Source organism: Neovison vison, unplaced genomic scaffold (assembly GCF_020171115.1).
Source record: "Neovison vison isolate M4711 unplaced genomic scaffold, ASM_NN_V1 Scaffold_122, whole genome shotgun sequence".
Taxonomy (NCBI): Eukaryota; Metazoa; Chordata; class Mammalia; order Carnivora; family Mustelidae; genus Neogale; species Neogale vison.
This window is the reverse complement of record NW_025334911.1, coordinates 1-20360: the sequence shown is the minus strand read 5'-3', so window position 1 is coordinate 20360 and position 20360 is coordinate 1. Positions and strand designations below refer to the sequence as shown.

General features: G+C 72.5%; 9 non-coding genes across 9 annotated transcripts; all 9 read left to right on the top strand.

Annotated features, from left to right (window-relative positions):
* The first annotated feature begins 959 nt into the window (after positions 1-959).
* Positions 960-1078, top strand: LOC122898079. The gene has a single exon (XR_006382815.1). It is a non-coding gene; the product is annotated as a 5S ribosomal RNA (ribosomal RNA).
* Positions 1079-3229: 2151 nt separating this feature from the next.
* LOC122898078 lies at positions 3230-3348 on the top strand. Its single transcript, XR_006382814.1, has one exon. It is a non-coding gene; the product is annotated as a 5S ribosomal RNA (ribosomal RNA).
* A 2197-nt stretch (positions 3349-5545) lies between these two features.
* LOC122898069 lies at positions 5546-5664 on the top strand. The gene has a single exon (XR_006382805.1). It is a non-coding gene; the product is annotated as a 5S ribosomal RNA (ribosomal RNA).
* A 2151-nt stretch (positions 5665-7815) lies between these two features.
* On the top strand, positions 7816-7934 carry LOC122898057. The gene has a single exon (XR_006382793.1). It is a non-coding gene; the product is annotated as a 5S ribosomal RNA (ribosomal RNA).
* Positions 7935-10087: 2153 nt separating this feature from the next.
* On the top strand, positions 10088-10206 carry LOC122898123. Its single transcript, XR_006382857.1, has one exon. It is a non-coding gene; the product is annotated as a 5S ribosomal RNA (ribosomal RNA).
* Positions 10207-12403: 2197 nt separating this feature from the next.
* Positions 12404-12522, top strand: LOC122898111. Its single transcript, XR_006382845.1, has one exon. It is a non-coding gene; the product is annotated as a 5S ribosomal RNA (ribosomal RNA).
* Positions 12523-14690: 2168 nt separating this feature from the next.
* LOC122898099 lies at positions 14691-14809 on the top strand. The gene has a single exon (XR_006382834.1). It is a non-coding gene; the product is annotated as a 5S ribosomal RNA (ribosomal RNA).
* A 2184-nt stretch (positions 14810-16993) lies between these two features.
* Positions 16994-17112, top strand: LOC122898086. The gene has a single exon (XR_006382822.1). It is a non-coding gene; the product is annotated as a 5S ribosomal RNA (ribosomal RNA).
* Positions 17113-19295: 2183 nt separating this feature from the next.
* LOC122898050 lies at positions 19296-19414 on the top strand. The gene has a single exon (XR_006382787.1). It is a non-coding gene; the product is annotated as a 5S ribosomal RNA (ribosomal RNA).
* Positions 19415-20360: the final 946 nt, after the last annotated feature.

Genomic DNA, 20360 nt, shown 5'->3' with positions numbered 1-20360 from the left:
GTGTGTGTGTTCCTGTGCGTGTGAGTGGGTGTGTGAGCGTTGCGTGCACCCGTGTCTCCGACCCGGTCCCTGTCCCCATGCCGGTCAGGGTCACCGCGTCTGTCCTGGGAGCTGGGGGTGTGGAGGGTCTGGGGGGGTGGGGGGGACTGCGGGTTGGAGAGTCTGTCTCTGGGGCTCTGCGTTCTGGCCGTCTGTGCAGACATCCCTCAGTCTGTGTCTGTCCCTGTGTCTCCGTGGGTATCCCTGTGTCCGTGTAGGTGAGCCGGCCTATCGTGTCTCTGGTCAGGGCCTGTTGCGGGTGGGTGGCGAGGGGAAGCGCGCGGAGGAAGGGTCACGGGGCGGGGCTGCCGCTTCTGGGCTGGTGTGTGGCATCGCCCGTGTCCTCGTGGCCTCGGGTGGGCTGGGAGCGAGGCGGGGTGCAGAGGAGGGGAGAACCGAACCCGTCCAAGCCGTGCCGAGCCGAGCCGAGCCGAGCCGAGCCGAGCCGAGCCGAGCCGAGCAGAGCTGACTGGAGGAGAGTAGAGGAGAGCAGAGGAGAGCAGAGGAGAGCAGAGGAGAGCAGAGGAGAGGAGAGCATAAGAGAGCAGAGGAGAGGAGAGGAGAGGAGAGCAGAGGAGAGGAGAGGAGAGGAGGGAAGGCCAGGTGGCCAGCTGGGCCAGGCCTAGGGCGCTGGGTGGGCGCTGGGGGGCGCTGTGCTCACCGCGCGCGGGCCCGAGGACACAGCCCCTTGCCACCTGCAGAGGCACGGGGCGGAGGGGCTGGGGAGTCCCGGGATGGGAGAGTGCCCGGAGGGACTTTGGCGAGGCCCCGGGGCCCGCAGGCGTCTGGGCCCCTGGGCGGGCGGGCGGGCGGGGAGGCAGGCGCCAGGACAAGGACAGGCGGAGGGGTGAGCCGCGGCGCGCGCCGGGGCCCGCGAAGCGCGCAGCAGGCTCTTGGGGCGGCCAGCTGCGGCGGCAGGCGTCTACGGCCATACCACCCTGAACGCGCCCGATCTCGTCTGATCTCGGAAGCTAAGCAGGGTCGGGCCTGGTTAGTACTTGGATGGGAGACCGCCTGGGAATACCGGGTGCTGTAGGCTTTTTCTTTCGCCCCCAAACGCTTGTCTTGTTTGGCCTTCCTCTTTTCTCTCCCCCTTCGGCCTCCCTCCCACTCGCTTGGCCGCCAACGCGGCGGCCTCCCAGCAGTCCCTGAACGCCGCAGCCCCTGAGCCCGGTCACCTCGGGCCCCTGACCCCCCGACCCCTGGCCACCCCAGCCCCAGCATCGCGGGCCCCTGGCCCCAAAAGGGCGGCCCGCTGCACGGGCGGCCGGCCACAACCCAGCCTTTCCGCCTCCACGCCACGAGGCCCAGCCGCGCCTCAGCCGACCTTGGGGGGCTGCTGGCAGGGAGAGGCAGTGTTGGAGGGGGCTCGGGGGCCAGAGGCAGGGAAAGGGGGACCGGGGTGAGGACCACGGCCATGGACGCGGGGAGGGGGTGGGGGCCGACGGGCTGTGGGAGGAGGGCGGGGAGGGGCGGGCCGGGGCCGGGGTTGTGGGGGACAGGAGGCAGGAGCGGGCCTCGACCCCGGGCTCGGGCAACCTCTCCTCGGGCCTGTGCGCCCGGGCCCGGGCCCTGGGCCCTGGATCCCCTAGCGAGGCCCTCGGGCTGCCCCCAGCTCCAAAGCCCACCGGCAGCCCGCCCCACCGCCCCACCCCTCCCGGCGCCCCCGCGACCTGGGCCCACCCTGCCCCTTCTCTCCACCGGGCCTGGGCTCCGCTCAGGCCGGAAGGGCATTCCCTTCCTTCTCACCGACCACCTCCCCTTCGCCCCTGGGGCCCCCGCGCCCGGGCCGAGGTGCCCAGGACGCCAGATGGCCGACCCTCGTGGGCTCCCGGCGCCTTGGGCACTCGGCTCCACCCTGCGTCTCCCGGGAGCAGCCACGGCAAGCGCGGGGCTGTCTCGCTCCGAGAAAGACCGGAGGCGCCGCACACCGGGCCAGAGAGGCCCCCGCCCCGCCCCCGGCCCCACGCCACACCCCACACCCCACACCCCACACCCCATACCCCACACCAGAAGACTAGACCCATGAAAGAATCCCTGGCAGGCCCCCAGGCCAGACCGGGTGCTGGGCAGGAAAGGGAGCCGAACGGGACTGCTGACACCTCACCGGCAGGTCCTCGGGCTCCCCGGGCTCCTCCGGCAGCTCCAGGGCGCCGCCACCTAGGCCAAAGCCCTGCCCACGCACGCCGGCCCTCCCTCCCGGGACAGGTGCCAGGCCACCGCAGCCTCCTGGGTGGGTGGTGTCTTGTCCGAGTGCGTGTGTGCGCGGGTGTGTGCGTGCGTGTGTGTGTTCCTGTGCGTGTGAGTGGGTGTGTGAGCGTTGCGTGCACCCGTGTCTCCGACCCGGTCCCTGTCCCCATGCCGGTCAGGGTCACCGCGTCTGTCCTGGGAGCTGGGGGTGTGGAGGGTCTGGGGGGGTGGGGGGGACTGCGGGTTGGAGAGTCTGTCTCTGGGGCTCTGCGTTCTGGCCGTCTGTGCAGACATCCCTCAGTCTGTGTCTGTCCCTGTGTCTCCGTGGGTATCCCTGTGTCCGTGTAGGTGAGCCGGCCTATCGTGTCTCTGGTCAGGGCCTGTTGCGGGTGGGTGGCGAGGGGAAGCGCGCGGAGGAAGGGTCACGGGGCGGGGCTGCCGCTTCTGGGCTGGTGTGTGGCATCGCCCGTGTCCTCGTGGCCTCGGGTGGGCTGGGAGCGAGGCGGGGTGCAGAGGAGGGGAAAACCGAACCCGTCCAAGCCGTGCCGAGCCGAGCCGAGCCCAGCCGAGCCGAGCCGAGCCGAGCAGAGCTGACTGGAGGAGAGTAGAGGAGAGCAGAGGAGAGCAGAGGAGAGGAGAGGAGAGGAGAGCAGAGGAGAGGAGAGGAGAGGAGGGAAGGCCAGGTGGCCAGCTGGGCCAGGCCTAGGGCGCTGGGTGGGCGCTGGGGGGCGCTGTGCTCACCGCGCGCGGGCCCGAGGACACAGCCCCTTGCCACCTGCAGAGGCACGGGGCGGAGGGGCTGGGGAGTCCCGGGATGGGAGAGTGCCCGGAGGGACTTTGGCGAGGCCCCGGGGCCCGCAGGCGTCTGGGCCCCTGGGCGGGCGGGCGGGCGGGGAGGCAGGCGCCAGGACAAGGAGAGGCGGAGGGGTGAGCCGCGGCGCGCGCCGGGGCCCGCGAAGCGCGCAGCAGGCTCTTGGGGCGGCCAGCTGCGGCGGCAGGCGTCTACGGCCATACCACCCTGAACGCGCCCGATCTCGTCTGATCTCGGAAGCTAAGCAGGGTCGGGCCTGGTTAGTACTTGGATGGGAGACCGCCTGGGAATACCGGGTGCTGTAGGCTTTTTCTTTCGCCCCCAAACGCTTGTCTTGTTTGGCCTTCCTCTTTTCTCTCCCCCTTCGGCCTCCCTCCCACTCGCTTGGCCGCCAACGCGGCGGCCTCCCAGCAGTCCCTGAACGCCGCAGCCCCTGAGCCCGGTCACCTCGGGCCCCTGACCCCCCCGACCCCTGGCCACCCCAGCCCCAGCATCGCGGGCCCCTGGCCCCAAAAGGGCGGCCCGCTGCACGGGCGGCCGGCCACAACCCAGCCTTTCCGCCTCCACGCCACGAGGCCCAGCCGCGCCTCAGCCGACCTTGGGGGGCTGCTGGCAGGGAGAGGCAGTGTTGGAGGGGGCTCGGGGGCCAGAGGCAGGGAAAGGGGGACCGGGGTGAGGACCACGGCCATGGACGCGGGGAGGGGGTGGGGGCCGACGGGCTGTGGGAGGAGGGCGGGGAGGGGCGGGCCGGGGCCGGGGTTGTGGGGGACAGGAGGCAGGAGCGGGCCTCGACCCCGGGCTCGGGCAACCTCTCCTCGGGCCTGTGCGCCCGGGCCCGGGCCCTGGGCCCTGGATCCCCTAGCGAGGCCCTCGGGCTGCCCCCAGCTCCAAAGCCCACCGGCAGCCCGCCCCACCGCCCCACCCCTCCCGGCGCCCCCGCGACCTGGGCCCACCCTGCCCCTTCTCTCCACCGGGCCTGGGCTCCGCTCAGGCCGGAAGGGCATTCCCTTCCTTCTCACCGACCACCTCCCCTTCGCCCCTGGGGCCCCGCGCCCGGGCCGAGGTGCCCAGGACGCCAGATGGCCGACCCTCGTGGGCTCCCGGCGCCTTGGGCACTCGGCTCCACCCTGCGTCTCCCGGGAGCAGCCACGGCAAGCGCGGGGCTGTCTCGCTCCGAGAAAGACCGGAGGCGCCGCACACCGGGCCAAGAGAGGCCCCCGCCCCGCCCCCGGCCCCACGCCACACCCCACACCCCACACCCCACACCCCATACCCCACACCAGAAGACTAGACCCATGAAAGAATCCCTGGCAGGCCCCCAGGCCAGACCGGGTGCTGGGCAGGAAAGGGAGCCGAACGGGACTGCTGACACCTCACCGGCAGGTCCTCGGGCTCCCCGGGCTCCTCCGGCAGCTCCAGGGCGCCGCCACCTAGGCCAAAGCCCTGCCCACGCACGCCGGCCCTCCCTCCCGGGACAGGTGCCAGGCCACCGCAGCCTCCTGGGTGGGTGGTGTCTTGTCCGAGTGCGTGTGTGCGCGGGTGTGTGCGTGCGTGTGTGTGTTCCTGTGCGTGTGAGTGGGTGTGTGAGCGTTGCGTGCACCCGTGTCTCCGACCCGGTCCCTGTCCCCATGCCGGTCAGGGTCACCGCGTCTGTCCTGGGAGCTGGGGGTGTGGAGGGTCTGGGGGGGTGGGGGGGACTGCGGGTTGGAGAGTCTGTCTCTGGGGCTCTGCGTTCTGGCCGTCTGTGCAGACATCCCTCAGTCTGTGTCTGTCCCTGTGTCTCCGTGGGTATCCCTGTGTCCGTGTAGGTGAGCCGGCCTATCGTGTCTCTGGTCAGGGCCTGTTGCGGGTGGGTGGCGAGGGGAAGCGCGCGGAGGAAGGGTCACGGGGCGGGGCTGCCGCTTCTGGGCTGGTGTGTGGCATCGCCCGTGTCCTCGTGGCCTCGGGTGGGCTGGGAGCGAGGCGGGGTGCAGAGGAGGGGAGAACCGAACCCGTCCAAGCCGTGCCGAGCCGAGCCGAGCCCAGCCGAGCCGAGCCGAGCCGAGCCGAGCAGAGCTGACTGGAGGAGAGTAGAGGAGAGCAGAGGAGAGCAGAGGAGAGCAGAGGAGAGCAGAGGAGAGCATAAGAGAGCAGAGGAGAGGAGAGGAGAGGAGAGCAGAGGAGAGGAGAGGAGAGGAGGGAAGGCCAGGTGGCCAGCTGGGCCAGGCCTAGGGCGCTGGGTGGGCGCTGGGGGGCGCTGTGCTCACCGCGCGCGGGCCCGAGGACACAGCCCCTTGCCACCTGCAGAGGCACGGGGCGGAGGGGCTGGGGAGTCCCGGGATGGGAGAGTGCCCGGAGGGACTTTGGCGAGGCCCCGGGGCCCGCAGGCGTCTGGGCCCCTGGGCGGGCGGGCGGGCGGGGAGGCAGGCGCCAGGACAAGGAGAGGCGGAGGGGTGAGCCGCGGCGCGCGCCGGGGCCCGCGAAGCGCGCAGCAGGCTCTTGGGGCGGCCAGCTGCGGCGGCAGGCGTCTACGGCCATACCACCCTGAACGCGCCCGATCTCGTCTGATCTCGGAAGCTAAGCAGGGTCGGGCCTGGTTAGTACTTGGATGGGAGACCGCCTGGGAATACCGGGTGCTGTAGGCTTTTTCTTTCGCCCCCAAACGCTTGTCTTGTTTGGCCTTCCTCTTTTCTCTCCCCCTTCGGCCTCCCTCCCACTCGCTTGGCCGCCAACGCGGCGGCCTCCCAGCAGTCCCTGAACGCCGCAGCCCCTGAGCCCGGTCACCTCGGGCCCCTGACCCCCCGACCCCTGGCCACCCCAGCCCCAGCATCGCGGGCCCCTGGCCCCAAAAGGGCGGCCCGCTGCACGGGCGGCCGGCCACAACCCAGCCTTTCCGCCTCCACGCCACGAGGCCCAGCCGCGCCTCAGCCGACCTTGGGGGGCTGCTGGCAGGGAGAGGCAGTGTTGGAGGGGGCTCGGGGGCCAGAGGCAGGGAAAGGGGGACCGGGGTGAGGACCACGGCCATGGACGCGGGGAGGGGGTGGGGGCCGACGGGCTGTGGGAGGAGGGCGGGGAGGGGCGGGCCGGGGCCGGGGTTGTGGGGGACAGGAGGCAGGAGCGGGCCTCGACCCCGGGCTCGGGCAACCTCTCCTCGGGCCTGTGCGCCCGGGCCCGGGCCCTGGGCCCTGGATCCCCTAGCGAGGCCCTCGGGCTGCCCCCAGCTCCAAAGCCCACCGGCAGCCCGCCCCACCGCCCCACCCCTCCCGGCGCCCCCGCGACCTGGGCCCACCCTGCCCCTTCTCTCCACCGGGCCTGGGCTCCGCTCAGGCCGGAAGGGCATTCCCTTCCTTCTCACCGACCACCTCCCCTTCGCCCCTGGGGCCCCGCGCCCGGGCCGAGGTGCCCAGGACGCCAGATGGCCGACCCTCGTGGGCTCCCGGCGCCTTGGGCACTCGGCTCCACCCTGCGTCTCCCGGGAGCAGCCACGGCAAGCGCGGGGCTGTCTCGCTCCGAGAAAGACCGGAGGCGCCGCACACCGGCCCAAGAGAGGCCCCCGCCCCGCCCCCGGCCCCACGCCACACCCCACACCCCACACCCCACACCCCATACCCCACACCAGAAGACTAGACCCATGAAAGAATCCCTGGCAGGCCCCCAGGCCAGACCGGGTGCTGGGCAGGAAAGGGAGCCGAACGGGACTGCTGACACCTCACCGGCAGGTCCTCGGGCTCCCCGGGCTCCTCCGGCAGCTCCAGGGCGCCGCCACCTAGGCCAAAGCCCTGCCCACGCACGCCGGCCCTCCCTCCCGGGACAGGTGCCAGGCCACCGCAGCCTCCTGGGTGGGTGGTGTCTTGTCCGAGTGCGTGTGTGCGCGGGTGTGTGCGTGCGTGTGTGTGTTCCTGTGCGTGTGAGTGGGTGTGTGAGCGTTGCGTGCACCCGTGTCTCCGACCCGGTCCCTGTCCCCATGCCGGTCAGGGTCACCGCGTCTGTCCTGGGAGCTGGGGGTGTGGAGGGTCTGGGGGGGTGGGGGGGACTGCGGGTTGGAGAGTCTGTCTCTGGGGCTCTGCGTTCTGGCCGTCTGTGCAGACATCCCTCAGTCTGTGTCTGTCCCTGTGTCTCCGTGGGTATCCCTGTGTCCGTGTAGGTGAGCCGGCCTATCGTGTCTCTGGTCAGGGCCTGTTGCGGGTGGGTGGCGAGGGGAAGCGCGCGGAGGAAGGGTCACGGGGCGGGGCTGCCGCTTCTGGGCTGGTGTGTGGCATCGCCCGTGTCCTCGTGGCCTCGGGTGGGCTGGGAGCGAGGCGGGGTGCAGAGGAGGGGAAAACCGAACCCGTCCAAGCCGTGCCGAGCCGAGCCGAGCCGAGCCGAGCCGAGCCGAGCCGAGCAGAGCTGACTGGAGGAGAGTAGAGGAGAGCAGAGGAGAGCAGAGGAGAGGAGAGGAGAGGAGAGCAGAGGAGAGGAGAGGAGAGGAGGGAAGGCCAGGTGGCCAGCTGGGCCAGGCCTAGGGCGCTGGGTGGGCGCTGGGGGGCGCTGTGCTCACCGCGCGCGGGCCCGAGGACACAGCCCCTTGCCACCTGCAGAGGCACGGGGCGGAGGGGCTGGGGAGTCCCGGGATGGGAGAGTGCCCGGAGGGACTTTGGCGAGGCCCCGGGGCCCGCAGGCGTCTGGGCCCCTGGGCGGGCGGGCGGGCGGGGAGGCAGGCGCCAGGACAAGGAGAGGCGGAGGGGTGAGCCGCGGCGCGCGCCGGGGCCCGCGAAGCGCGCAGCAGGCTCTTGGGGCGGCCAGCTGCGGCGGCAGGCGTCTACGGCCATACCACCCTGAACGCGCCCGATCTCGTCTGATCTCGGAAGCTAAGCAGGGTCGGGCCTGGTTAGTACTTGGATGGGAGACCGCCTGGGAATACCGGGTGCTGTAGGCTTTTTCTTTCGCCCCCAAACGCTTGTCTTGTTTGGCCTTCCTCTTTTCTCTCCCCCTTCGGCCTCCCTCCCACTCGCTTGGCCGCCAACGCGGCGGCCTCCCAGCAGTCCCTGAACGCCGCAGCCCCTGAGCCCGGTCACCTCGGGCCCCTGACCCCCCGACCCCTGGCCACCCCAGCCCCAGCATCGCGGGCCCCTGGCCCCAAAAGGGCGGCCCGCTGCACGGGCGGCCGGCCACAACCCAGCCTTTCCGCCTCCACGCCACGAGGCCCAGCCGCGCCTCAGCCGACCTTGGGGGGCTGCTGGCAGGGAGAGGCAGTGTTGGAGGGGGCTCGGGGGCCAGAGGCAGGGAAAGGGGGACCGGGGGTGAGGACCACGGCCATGGACGCGGGGAGGGGGTGGGGGCCGACGGGCTGTGGGAGGAGGGCGGGGAGGGGCGGGCCGGGGCCGGGGTTGTGGGGGACAGGAGGCAGGAGCGGGCCTCGACCCCGGGCTCGGGCAACCTCTCCTCGGGCCTGTGCGCCCGGGCCCGGGCCCTGGGCCCTGGATCCCCTAGCGAGGCCCTCGGGCTGCCCCCAGCTCCAAAGCCCACCGGCAGCCCGCCCCACCGCCCCCCCCCCCCCCGGCGCCCCCGCGACCTGGGCCCACCCTGCCCCTTCTCTCCACCGGGCCTGGGCTCCGCTCAGGCCGGAAGGGCATTCCCTTCCTTCTCACCGACCACCTCCCCTTCGCCCCTGGGGCCCCGCGCCCGGGCCGAGGTGCCCAGGACGCCAGATGGCCGACCCTCGTGGGCTCCCGGCGCCTTGGGCACTCGGCTCCACCCTGCGTCTCCCGGGAGCAGCCACGGCAAGCGCGGGGCTGTCTCGCTCCGAGAAAGACCGGAGGCGCCGCACACCGGCCCAAGAGAGGCCCCCGCCCCGCCCCCGGCCCCACGCCACACCCCACACCCCACACCCCACACCCCATACCCCACACCAGAAGACTAGACCCATGAAAGAATCCCTGGCAGGCCCCCAGGCCAGACCGGGTGCTGGGCAGGAAAGGGAGCCGAACGGGACTGCTGACACCTCACCGGCAGGTCCTCGGGCTCCCCGGGCTCCTCCGGCAGCTCCAGGGCGCCGCCACCTAGGCCAAAGCCCTGCCCACGCACGCCGGCCCTCCCTCCCGGGACAGGTGCCAGGCCACCGCAGCCTCCTGGGTGGGTGGTGTCTTGTCCGAGTGCGTGTGTGCGCGGGTGTGTGCGTGCGTGTGTGTGTTCCTGTGCGTGTGAGTGGGTGTGTGAGCGTTGCGTGCACCCGTGTCTCCGACCCGGTCCCTGTCCCCATGCCGGTCAGGGTCACCGCGTCTGTCCTGGGAGCTGGGGGTGTGGAGGGTCTGGGGGGGTGGGGGGGACTGCGGGTTGGAGAGTCTGTCTCTGGGGCTCTGCGTTCTGGCCGTCTGTGCAGACATCCCTCAGTCTGTGTCTGTCCCTGTGTCTCCGTGGGTATCCCTGTGTCCGTGTAGGTGAGCCGGCCTATCGTGTCTCTGGTCAGGGCCTGTTGCGGGTGGGTGGCGAGGGGAAGCGCGCGGAGGAAGGGTCACGGGGCGGGGCTGCCGCTTCTGGGCTGGTGTGTGGCATCGCCCGTGTCCTCGTGGCCTCGGGTGGGCTGGGAGCGAGGCGGGGTGCAGAGGAGGGGAAAACCGAACCCGTCCAAGCCGTGCCGAGCCGAGCCGAGCCCAGCCGAGCCGAGCCGAGCCGAGCAGAGCTGACTGGAGGAGAGTAGAGGAGAGCAGAGGAGAGCAGAGGAGAGGAGAGGAGAGGAGAGCAGAGGAGAGGAGAGGAGAGGAGGGAAGGCCAGGTGGCCAGCTGGGCCAGGCCTAGGGCGCTGGGTGGGCGCTGGGGGGCGCTGTGCTCACCGCGCGCGGGCCCGAGGACACAGCCCCTTGCCACCTGCAGAGGCACGGGGCGGAGGGGCTGGGGAGTCCCGGGATGGGAGAGTGCCCGGAGGGACTTTGGCGAGGCCCCGGGGCCCGCAGGCGTCTGGGCCCCTGGGCGGGCGGGCGGGCGGGGAGGCAGGCGCCAGGACAAGGAGAGGCGGAGGGGTGAGCCGCGGCGCGCGCCGGGGCCCGCGAAGCGCGCAGCAGGCTCTTGGGGCGGCCAGCTGCGGCGGCAGGCGTCTACGGCCATACCACCCTGAACGCGCCCGATCTCGTCTGATCTCGGAAGCTAAGCAGGGTCGGGCCTGGTTAGTACTTGGATGGGAGACCGCCTGGGAATACCGGGTGCTGTAGGCTTTTTCTTTCGCCCCCAAACGCTTGTCTTGTTTGGCCTTCCTCTTTTCTCTCCCCCTTCGGCCTCCCTCCCACTCGCTTGGCCGCCAACGCGGCGGCCTCCCAGCAGTCCCTGAACGCCGCAGCCCCTGAGCCCGGTCACCTCGGGCCCCTGACCCCCCCGACCCCTGGCCACCCCAGCCCCAGCATCGCGGGCCCCTGGCCCCAAAAGGGCGGCCCGCTGCACGGGCGGCCGGCCACAACCCAGCCTTTCCGCCTCCACGCCACGAGGCCCAGCCGCGCCTCAGCCGACCTTGGGGGGCTGCTGGCAGGGAGAGGCAGTGTTGGAGGGGGCTCGGGGGCCAGAGGCAGGGAAAGGGGGACCGGGGTGAGGACCACGGCCATGGACGCGGGGAGGGGGTGGGGGCCGACGGGCTGTGGGAGGAGGGCGGGGAGGGGCGGGCCGGGGCCGGGGTTGTGGGGGACAGGAGGCAGGAGCGGGCCTCGACCCCGGGCTCGGGCAACCTCTCCTCGGGCCTGTGCGCCCGGGCCCGGGCCCTGGGCCCTGGATCCCCTAGCGAGGCCCTCGGGCTGCCCCCAGCTCCAAAGCCCACCGGCAGCCCGCCCCACCGCCCCACCCCTCCCGGCGCCCCCGCGACCTGGGCCCACCCTGCCCCTTCTCTCCACCGGGCCTGGGCTCCGCTCAGGCCGGAAGGGCATTCCCTTCCTTCTCACCGACCACCTCCCCTTCGCCCCTGGGGCCCCGCGCCCGGGCCGAGGTGCCCAGGACGCCAGATGGCCGACCCTCGTGGGCTCCCGGCGCCTTGGGCACTCGGCTCCACCCTGCGTCTCCCGGGAGCAGCCACGGCAAGCGCGGGGCTGTCTCGCTCCGAGAAAGACCGGAGGCGCCGCACACCGGGCCAAGAGAGGCCCCCGCCCCGCCCCCGGCCCCACGCCACACCCCACACCCCACACCCCACACCCCATACCCCACACCAGAAGACTAGACCCATGAAAGAATCCCTGGCAGGCCCCCAGGCCAGACCGGGTGCTGGGCAGGAAAGGGAGCCGAACGGGACTGCTGACACCTCACCGGCAGGTCCTCGGGCTCCCCGGGCTCCTCCGGCAGCTCCAGGGCGCCGCCACCTAGGCCAAAGCCCTGCCCACGCACGCCGGCCCTCCCTCCCGGGACAGGTGCCAGGCCACCGCAGCCTCCTGGGTGGGTGGTGTCTTGTCCGAGTGCGTGTGTGCGCGGGTGTGTGCGTGCGTGTGTGTGTTCCTGTGCGTGTGAGTGGGTGTGTGAGCGTTGCGTGCACCCGTGTCTCCGACCCGGTCCCTGTCCCCATGCCGGTCAGGGTCACCGCGTCTGTCCTGGGAGCTGGGGGTGTGGAGGGTCTGGGGGGGTGGGGGGGACTGCGGGTTGGAGAGTCTGTCTCTGGGGCTCTGCGTTCTGGCCGTCTGTGCAGACATCCCTCAGTCTGTGTCTGTCCCTGTGTCTCCGTGGGTATCCCTGTGTCCGTGTAGGTGAGCCGGCCTATCGTGTCTCTGGTCAGGGCCTGTTGCGGGTGGGTGGCGAGGGGAAGCGCGCGGAGGAAGGGTCACGGGGCGGGGCTGCCGCTTCTGGGCTGGTGTGTGGCATCGCCCGTGTCCTCGTGGCCTCGGGTGGGCTGGGAGCGAGGCGGGGTGCAGAGGAGGGGAGAACCGAACCCGTCCAAGCCGTGCCGAGCCGAGCCGAGCCCAGCCGAGCCGAGCCGAGCCGAGCCGAGCAGAGCTGACTGGAGGAGAGTAGAGGAGAGCAGAGGAGAGCAGAGGAGAGCAGAGGAGAGCAGAGGAGAGCATAAGAGAGCAGAGGAGAGGAGAGGAGAGGAGAGCAGAGGAGAGGAGAGGAGAGGAGGGAAGGCCAGGTGGCCAGCTGGGCCAGGCCTAGGGCGCTGGGTGGGCGCTGGGGGGCGCTGTGCTCACCGCGCGCGGGCCCGAGGACACAGCCCCTTGCCACCTGCAGAGGCACGGGGCGGAGGGGCTGGGGAGTCCCGGGATGGGAGAGTGCCCGGAGGGACTTTGGCGAGGCCCCGGGGCCCGCAGGCGTCTGGGCCCCTGGGCGGGCGGGCGGGCGGGGAGGCAGGCGCCAGGACAAGGACAGGCGGAGGGGTGAGCCGCGGCGCGCGCCGGGGCCCGCGAAGCGCGCAGCAGGCTCTTGGGGCGGCCAGCTGCGGCGGCAGGCGTCTACGGCCATACCACCCTGAACGCGCCCGATCTCGTCTGATCTCGGAAGCTAAGCAGGGTCGGGCCTGGTTAGTACTTGGATGGGAGACCGCCTGGGAATACCGGGTGCTGTAGGCTTTTTCTTTCGCCCCCAAACGCTTGTCTTGTTTGGCCTTCCTCTTTTCTCTCCCCCTTCGGCCTCCCTCCCACTCGCTTGGCCGCCAACGCGGCGGCCTCCCAGCAGTCCCTGAACGCCGCAGCCCCTGAGCCCGGTCACCTCGGGCCCCTGACCCCCCGACCCCTGGCCACCCCAGCCCCAGCATCGCGGGCCCCTGGCCCCAAAAGGGCGGCCCGCTGCACGGGCGGCCGGCCACAACCCAGCCTTTCCGCCTCCACGCCACGAGGCCCAGCCGCGCCTCAGCCGACCTTGGGGGGCTGCTGGCAGGGAGAGGCAGTGTTGGAGGGGGCTCGGGGGCCAGAGGCAGGGAAAGGGGGACCGGGGTGAGGACCACGGCCATGGACGCGGGGGGGGGGGTGGGGGCCGACGGGCTGTGGGAGGAGGGCGGGGAGGGGCGGGCCGGGGCCGGGGTTGTGGGGGACAGGAGGCAGGAGCGGGCCTCGACCCCGGGCTCGGGCAACCTCTCCTCGGGCCTGTGCGCCCGGGCCCGGGCCCGGGCCCTGGGCCCTGGATCCCCTAGCGAGGCCCTCGGGCTGCCCCCAGCTCCAAAGCCCACCGGCAGCCCGCCCCACCGCCCCACCCCTCCCGGCGCCCCCGCGACCTGGGCCCACCCTGCCCCTTCTCTCCACCGGGCCTGGGCTCCGCTCAGGCCGGAAGGGCATTCCCTTCCTTCTCACCGACCACCTCCCCTTCGCCCCTGGGGCCCCGCGCCCGGGCCGAGGTGCCCAGGACGCCAGATGGCCGACCCTCGTGGGCTCCCGGCGCCTTGGGCACTCGGCTCCACCCTGCGTCTCCCGGGAGCAGCCACGGCAAGCGCGGGGCTGTCTCGCTCCGAGAAAGACCGGAGGCGCCGCACACCGGCCCAAGAGAGGCCCCCGCCCCGCCCCCGGCCCCACGCCACACCCCACACCCCACACCCCACACCCCATACCCCACACCAGAAGACTAGACCCATGAAAGAATCCCTGGCAGGCCCCCAGGCCAGACCGGGTGCTGGGCAGGAAAGGGAGCCGAACGGGACTGCTGACACCTCACCGGCAGGTCCTCGGGCTCCCCGGGCTCCTCCGGCAGCTCCAGGGCGCCGCCACCTAGGCCAAAGCCCTGCCCACGCACGCCGGCCCTCCCTCCCGGGACAGGTGCCAGGCCACCGCAGCCTCCTGGGTGGGTGGTGTCTTGTCCGAGTGCGTGTGTGCGCGGGTGTGTGCGTGCGTGTGTGTGTTCCTGTGCGTGTGAGTGGGTGTGTGAGCGTTGCGTGCACCCGTGTCTCCGACCCGGTCCCTGTCCCCATGCCGGTCAGGGTCACCGCGTCTGTCCTGGGAGCTGGGGGTGTGGAGGGTCTGGGGGGGTGGGGGGGACTGCGGGTTGGAGAGTCTGTCTCTGGGGCTCTGCGTTCTGGCCGTCTGTGCAGACATCCCTCAGTCTGTGTCTGTCCCTGTGTCTCCGTGGGTATCCCTGTGTCCGTGTAGGTGAGCCGGCCTATCGTGTCTCTGGTCAGGGCCTGTTGCGGGTGGGTGGCGAGGGGAAGCGCGCGGAGGAAGGGTCACGGGGCGGGGCTGCCGCTTCTGGGCTGGTGTGTGGCATCGCCCGTGTCCTCGTGGCCTCGGGTGGGCTGGGAGCGAGGCGGGGTGCAGAGGAGGGGAGAACCGAACCCGTCCAAGCCGTGCCGAGCCGAGCCGAGCCGAGCCGAGCCGAGCCGAGCCGAGCCGAGCCGAGCAGAGCTGACTGGAGGAGAGTAGAGGAGAGCAGAGGAGAGCAGAGGAGAGGAGAGGAGAGGAGAGCAGAGGAGAGGAGAGGAGAGGAGGGAAGGCCAGGTGGCCAGCTGGGCCAGGCCTAGGGCGCTGGGTGGGCGCTGGGGGGCGCTGTGCTCACCGCGCGCGGGCCCGAGGACACAGCCCCTTGCCACCTGCAGAGGCACGGGGCGGAGGGGCTGGGGAGTCCCGGGATGGGAGAGTGCCCGGAGGGACTTTGGCGAGGCCCCGGGGCCCGCAGGCGTCTGGGCCCCTGGGCGGGCGGGCGGGCGGGGAGGCAGGCGCCAGGACAAGGAGAGGCGGAGGGGTGAGCCGCGGCGCGCGCCGGGGCCCGCGAAGCGCGCAGCAGGCTCTTGGGGCGGCCAGCTGCGGCGGCAGGCGTCTACGGCCATACCACCCTGAACGCGCCCGATCTCGTCTGATCTCGGAAGCTAAGCAGGGTCGGGCCTGGTTAGTACTTGGATGGGAGACCGCCTGGGAATACCGGGTGCTGTAGGCTTTTTCTTTCGCCCCCAAACGCTTGTCTTGTTTGGCCTTCCTCTTTTCTCTCCCCCTTCGGCCTCCCTCCCACTCGCTTGGCCGCCAACGCGGCGGCCTCCCAGCAGTCCCTGAACGCCGCAGCCCCTGAGCCCGGTCACCTCGGGCCCCTGACCCCCCCGACCCCTGGCCACCCCAGCCCCAGCATCGCGGGCCCCTGGCCCCAAAAGGGCGGCCCGCTGCACGGGCGGCCGGCCACAACCCAGCCTTTCCGCCTCCACGCCACGAGGCCCAGCCGCGCCTCAGCCGACCTTGGGGGGCTGCTGGCAGGGAGAGGCAGTGTTGGAGGGGGCTCGGGGGCCAGAGGCAGGGAAAGGGGGACCGGGGTGAGGACCACGGCCATGGACGCGGGGGGGGGGGGGGGGGCCGACGGGCTGTGGGAGGAGGGCGGGGAGGGGCGGGCCGGGGCCGGGGTTGTGGGGGACAGGAGGCAGGAGCGGGCCTCGACCCCGGGCTCGGGCAACCTCTCCTCGGGCCTGTGCGCCCGGGCCCGGGCCCTGGGCCCTGGATCCCCTAGCGAGGCCCTCGGGCTGCCCCCAGCTCCAAAGCCCACCGGCAGCCCGCCCCACCCGCCCCACCCCTCCCGGCGCCCCCGCGACCTGGGCCCACCCTGCCCCTTCTCTCCACCGGGCCTGGGCTCCGCTCAGGCCGGAAGGGCATTCCCTTCCTTCTCACCGACCACCTCCCCTTCGCCCCTGGGGCCCCGCGCCCGGGCCGAGGTGCCCAGGACGCCAGATGGCCGACCCTCGTGGGCTCCCGGCGCCTTGGGCACTCGGCTCCACCCTGCGTCTCCCGGGAGCAGCCACGGCAAGCGCGGGGCTGTCTCGCTCCGAGAAAGACCGGAGGCGCCGCACACCGGGCCAAGAGAGGCCCCCGCCCCGCCCCCGGCCCCACGCCACACCCCACACCCCACACCCCACACCCCATACCCCACACCAGAAGACTAGACCCATGAAAGAATCCCTGGCAGGCCCCCAGGCCAGACCGGGTGCTGGGCAGGAAAGGGAGCCGAACGGGACTGCTGACACCTCACCGGCAGGTCCTCGGGCTCCCCGGGCTCCTCCGGCAGCTCCAGGGCGCCGCCACCTAGGCCAAAGCCCTGCCCACGCACGCCGGCCCTCCCTCCCGGGACAGGTGCCAGGCCACCGCAGCCTCCTGGGTGGGTGGTGTCTTGTCCGAGTGCGTGTGTGCGCGGGTGTGTGCGTGCGTGTGTGTGTTCCTGTGCGTGTGAGTGGGTGTGTGAGCGTTGCGTGCACCCGTGTCTCCGACCCGGTCCCTGTCCCCATGCCGGTCAGGGTCACCGCGTCTGTCCTGGGAGCTGGGGGTGTGGAGGGTCTGGGGGGGTGGGGGGGACTGCGGGTTGGAGAGTCTGTCTCTGGGGCTCTGCGTTCTGGCCGTCTGTGCAGACATCCCTCAGTCTGTGTCTGTCCCTGTGTCTCCGTGGGTATCCCTGTGTCCGTGTAGGTGAGCCGGCCTATCGTGTCTCTGGTCAGGGCCTGTTGCGGGTGGGTGGCGAGGGGAAGCGCGCGGAGGAAGGGTCACGGGGCGGGGCTGCCGCTTCTGGGCTGGTGTGTGGCATCGCCCGTGTCCTCGTGGCCTCGGGTGGGCTGGGAGCGAGGCGGGGTGCAGAGGAGGGGAGAACCGAACCCGTCCAAGCCGTGCCGAGCCGAGCCGAGCCGAGCCGAGCCGAGCCGAGCCGAGCCGAGCAGAGCTGACTGGAGGAGAGTAGAGGAGAGCAGAGGAGAGCAGAGGAGAGGAGAGCATAAGAGAGCAGAGGAGAGGAGAGGAGAGGAGAGCAGAGGAGAGGAGAGGAGAGGAGGGAAGGCCAGGTGGCCAGCTGGGCCAGGCCTAGGGCGCTGGGTGGGCGCTGGGGGGCGCTGTGCTCACCGCGCGCGGGCCCGAGGACACAGCCCCTTGCCACCTGCAGAGGCACGGGGCGGAGGGGCTGGGGAGTCCCGGGATGGGAGAGTGCCCGGAGGGACTTTGGCGAGGCCCCGGGGCCCGCAGGCGTCTGGGCCCCTGGGCGGGCGGGCGGGCGGGGAGGCAGGCGCCAGGACAAGGAGAGGCGGAGGGGTGAGCCGCGGCGCGCGCCGGGGCCCGCGAAGCGCGCAGCAGGCTCTTGGGGCGGCCAGCTGCGGCGGCAGGCGTCTACGGCCATACCACCCTGAACGCGCCCGATCTCGTCTGATCTCGGAAGCTAAGCAGGGTCGGGCCTGGTTAGTACTTGGATGGGAGACCGCCTGGGAATACCGGGTGCTGTAGGCTTTTTCTTTCGCCCCCAAACGCTTGTCTTGTTTGGCCTTCCTCTTTTCTCTCCCCCTTCGGCCTCCCTCCCACTCGCTTGGCCGCCAACGCGGCGGCCTCCCAGCAGTCCCTGAACGCCGCAGCCCCTGAGCCCGGTCACCTCGGGCCCCTGACCCCCCCGACCCCTGGCCACCCCAGCCCCAGCATCGCGGGCCCCCTGGCCCCAAAAGGGCGGCCCGCTGCACGGGCGGCCGGCCACAACCCAGCCTTTCCGCCTCCACGCCACGAGGCCCAGCCGCGCCTCAGCCGACCTTGGGGGGCTGCTGGCAGGGAGAGGCAGTGTTGGAGGGGGCTCGGGGGCCAGAGGCAGGGAAAGGGGGACCGGGGTGAGGACCACGGCCATGGACGCGGGGAGGGGGTGGGGGCCGACGGGCTGTGGGAGGAGGGCGGGGAGGGGCGGGCCGGGGCCGGGGTTGTGGGGGACAGGAGGCAGGAGCGGGCCTCGACCCCGGGCTCGGGCAACCTCTCCTCGGGCCTGTGCGCCCGGGCCCGGGCCCTGGGCCCTGGATCCCCTAGCGAGGCCCTCGGGCTGCCCCCAGCTCCAAAGCCCACCGGCAGCCCGCCCCACCGCCCCACCCCTCCCGGCGCCCCCGCGACCTGGGCCCACCCTGCCCCTTCTCTCCACCGGGCCTGGGCTCCGCTCAGGCCGGAAGGGCATTCCCTTCCTTCTCACCGACCACCTCCCCTTCGCCCCTGGGGCCCCGCGCCCGGGCCGAGGTGCCCAGGACGCCAGATGGCCGACCCTCGTGGGCTCCCGGCGCCTTGGGCACTCGGCTCCACCCTGCGTCTCCCGGGAGCAGCCACGGCAAGCGCGGGGCTGTCTCGCTCCGAGAAAGACCGGAGGCGCCGCACACCGGCCCAAGAGAGGCCCCCGCCCCGCCCCCGGCCCCACGCCACACCCCACACCCCACACCCCACACCCCATACCCCACACCAGAAGACTAGACCCATGAAAGAATCCCTGGCAGGCCCCCAGGCCAGACCGGGTGCTGGGCAGGAAAGGGAGCCGAACGGGACTGCTGACACCTCACCGGCAGGTCCTCGGGCTCCCCGGGCTCCTCCGGCAGCTCCAGGGCGCCGCCACCTAGGCCAAAGCCCTGCCCACGCACGCCGGCCCTCCCTCCCGGGACAGGTGCCAGGCCACCGCAGCCTCCTGGGTGGGTGGTGTCTTGTCCGAGTGCGTGTGTGCGCGGGTGTGTGCGTGCGTGTGTGTGTTCCTGTGCGTGTGAGTGGGTGTGTGAGCGTTGCGTGCACCCGTGTCTCCGACCCGGTCCCTGTCCCCATGCCGGTCAGGGTCACCGCGTCTGTCCTGGGAGCTGGGGGTGTGGAGGGTCTGGGGGGGTGGGGGGGACTGCGGGTTGGAGAGTCTGTCTCTGGGGCTCTGCGTTCTGGCCGTCTGTGCAGACATCCCTCAGTCTGTGTCTGTCCCTGTGTCTCCGTGGGTATCCCTGTGTCCGTGTAGGTGAGCCGGCCTATCGTGTCTCTGGTCAGGGCCTGTTGCGGGTGGGTGGCGAGGGGAAGCGCGCGGAGGAAGGGTCACGGGGCGGGGCTGCCGCTTCTGGGCTGGTGTGTGGCATCGCCCGTGTCCTCGTGGCCTCGGGTGGGCTGGGAGCGAGGCGGGGTGCAGAGGAGGGGAGAACCGAACCCGTCCAAGCCGTGCCGAGCCGAGCCGAGCCGAGCCGAGCCGAGCCGAGCCGAGCCGAGCAGAGCTGACTGGAGGAGAGTAGAGGAGAGCAGAGGAGAGCAGAGGAGAGGAGAGCATAAGAGAGCAGAGGAGAGGAGAGGAGAGGAGAGCAGAGGAGAGGAGAGGAGAGGAGGGAAGGCCAGGTGGCCAGCTGGGCCAGGCCTAGGGCGCTGGGTGGGCGCTGGGGGGCGCTGTGCTCACCGCGCGCGGGCCCGAGGACACAGCCCCTTGCCACCTGCAGAGGCACGGGGCGGAGGGGCTGGGGAGTCCCGGGATGGGAGAGTGCCCGGAGGGACTTTGGCGAGGCCCCGGGGCCCGCAGGCGTCTGGGCCCCTGGGCGGGCGGGCGGGCGGGGAGGCAGGCGCCAGGACAAGGAGAGGCGGAGGGGTGAGCCGCGGCGCGCGCCGGGGCCCGCGAAGCGCGCAGCAGGCTCTTGGGGCGGCCAGCTGCGGCGGCAGGCGTCTACGGCCATACCACCCTGAACGCGCCCGATCTCGTCTGATCTCGGAAGCTAAGCAGGGTCGGGCCTGGTTAGTACTTGGATGGGAGACCGCCTGGGAATACCGGGTGCTGTAGGCTTTTTCTTTCGCCCCCAAACGCTTGTCTTGTTTGGCCTTCCTCTTTTCTCTCCCCCTTCGGCCTCCCTCCCACTCGCTTGGCCGCCAACGCGGCGGCCTCCCAGCAGTCCCTGAACGCCGCAGCCCCTGAGCCCGGTCACCTCGGGCCCCTGACCCCCCCGACCCCTGGCCACCCCAGCCCCAGCATCGCGGGCCCCTGGCCCCAAAAGGGCGGCCCGCTGCACGGGCGGCCGGCCACAACCCAGCCTTTCCGCCTCCACGCCACGAGGCCCAGCCGCGCCTCAGCCGACCTTGGGGGGCTGCTGGCAGGGAGAGGCAGTGTTGGAGGGGGCTCGGGGGCCAGAGGCAGGGAAAGGGGGACCGGGGTGAGGACCACGGCCATGGACGCGGGGAGGGGGTGGGGGCCGACGGGCTGTGGGAGGAGGGCGGGGAGGGGCGGGCCGGGGCCGGGGTTGTGGGGGACAGGAGGCAGGAGCGGGCCTCGACCCCGGGCTCGGGCAACCTCTCCTCGGGCCTGTGCGCCCGGGCCCGGGCCCTGGGCCCTGGATCCCCTAGCGAGGCCCTCGGGCTGCCCCCAGCTCCAAAGCCCACCGGCAGCCCGCCCCACCGCCCCCCCCCCTCCCGGCGCCCCCGCGACCTGGGCCCACCCTGCCCCTTCTCTCCACCGGGCCTGGGCTCCGCTCAGGCCGGAAGGGCATTCCCTTCCTTCTCACCGACCACCTCCCCTTCGCCCCTGGGGCCCCGCGCCCGGGCCGAGGTGCCCAGGACGCCAGATGGCCGACCCTCGTGGGCTCCCGGCGCCTTGGGCACTCGGCTCCACCCTGCGTCTCCCGGGAGCAGCCACGGCAAGCGCGGGGCTGTCTCGCTCCGAGAAAGACCGGAGGCGCCGCACACCGGCCCAAGAGAGGCCCCCGCCCCGCCCCCGGCCCCACGCCACACCCCACACC